Genomic DNA, 1,797 nt, shown 5'->3' with positions numbered 1-1,797 from the left:
GAATTTTGTTTACTGTTTTAGGATTCAGGCCTCTCTAATATGAAAGCATTTATTTCAAGTAATTATTTTATTATTACTATTTATTAACTTGCTATTAGTTCTTCTTGTAGATTGAACCCGTGGCTTTGTATATATTAGTCTAGTCCTACAACTGAACTTTACCCCAGCTCTCTTGTATAGTTTTGGTAATTGTTTATGAGTTCTTCAATTGATAGCTACTCTACTTTTCATCTTACCTTCTCTCTCCCACATTTTCCTGTATATATTATAGTGTATGTGTTCAAAACTTTCCTCAATTTTATCTTCTAAACTTAGAATTTTGCATTTCAGTTTACAGAGAAGTCAATTTCCTCAGGAATGTGGTAATGCCATTCTTTCCAATAGAAGCACAGATTTCCATCAATAGAACAGAATTGAAGACCCAAAAATGAATCCACTCCTATAGGCACATAATCTTTGATAAGGAAGCCAGAAACACAGGATGGAAGAAAGACAAATTCTTCAAAAACTTGTGCTGATGGAATTGTGTGTACACAGAAACCTGAAGTTGGATCCTTATATATCTTCCTGCACCATAATCGATTCCAAATGGATTGAAGACCCTAATGTAAGTCCAGATACCTTAGAATTTTACAGGAAGAGTTAGGGGAAACACGAGGGCTCCTTGGGACTGGTCAAAACTTCCAAAGTAAGGCTGGATAAATGGCATTACATCAAACCGAATCAATCATTTGTCAGACTCAAAAGACACGAAGAAAAGAGAGATATTTAGCACACATTTATTATGGAGCAAACCTACAGATGAGAGCCTCAGCCAATGGTAAACCTTTAATCCCTTTTCGAACTAGGATATTTCTAGTGAGTTTAGATGAATATAAGAGTTCTCTGCTGGGGATTAGTAAGAAAACAATTAATCCTAAAACAGAGATAGCATGTGAAAAGAGTTGTAGCTGGAGAAATGACAGATTAAGGCCGTGGTGTCTAGTTCAAAGCCTTGGCTTAGTGTCAGCTTTGTAAGGTATAGGTGCACAAAGGAAAGCGGGTACAACAGGGCTGGTTATTAACAAAAGCCTCACATAAGTCTGAAGCCTCAAAATAAGGACCCCAGTGTGTGTGGACCAAACAGTATCTAATATGAGGTTTTATTTAAATTAGCAAGCACAATATTAGATTTTTGCAGAGTGGGATGGTGCATAGTCAGTCACTGGCAATGTCTCTTATGTCAGGTAATTCAATTTACTCTTTCACCTGTTACCCAGTAGCCAGGTTTCAACACAAATGAGTACAATGAGATTGTACAAATGAGACTGTGATTTTTCCCTCTCCTGAATCAAAATTCTGTCAAATGATTTCTGTCTTCCAGCTCTTTATGCAATATTTCTCATCATCTTTTCTACTATTCTGTCTTAAAGATGTTCATAGTACTTTTTATTGTTGTCTTGTGTGTCTATGCCATTTTTAGGGCTTGAACTCAATGTTTAAGTGTCTTCCTTGCACTTTTTGCTCATGGCTGATCACACTCTATCCTTTGAGCCACATCCTCATCTTCTCCTTCTTGCTGGACAATTGGAGATAAGTTTTCACATTTTTGTCTGTTTAGACTGATATTGAACCAAAATCTTCAGGTTTTAGGCTCCTGAGTTTCTAGGATTCTACACATGAGCCACTAACACCAAGCTTTGTTTTACTGTTATGTTAGTTATGTGGTAGAAGAAAGTGGAAGCATATTGGTGTTAAATGTGCAATTTTCAAATACAAGTTGGGATCAACTTGATATAATGTAACAGTTATTAACTT

The sequence above is a fragment of the Dipodomys spectabilis genome, unplaced genomic scaffold, assembly GCF_019054845.1.
Source record: "Dipodomys spectabilis isolate Male_0828 unplaced genomic scaffold, ASM1905484v1 ptg000565l, whole genome shotgun sequence".
NCBI lineage: Eukaryota > Metazoa > Chordata > Mammalia > Rodentia > Heteromyidae > Dipodomys > Dipodomys spectabilis.
The sequence above is the reverse complement of the archived record's forward strand: the minus strand, read 5'-3'. Positions refer to the sequence as shown.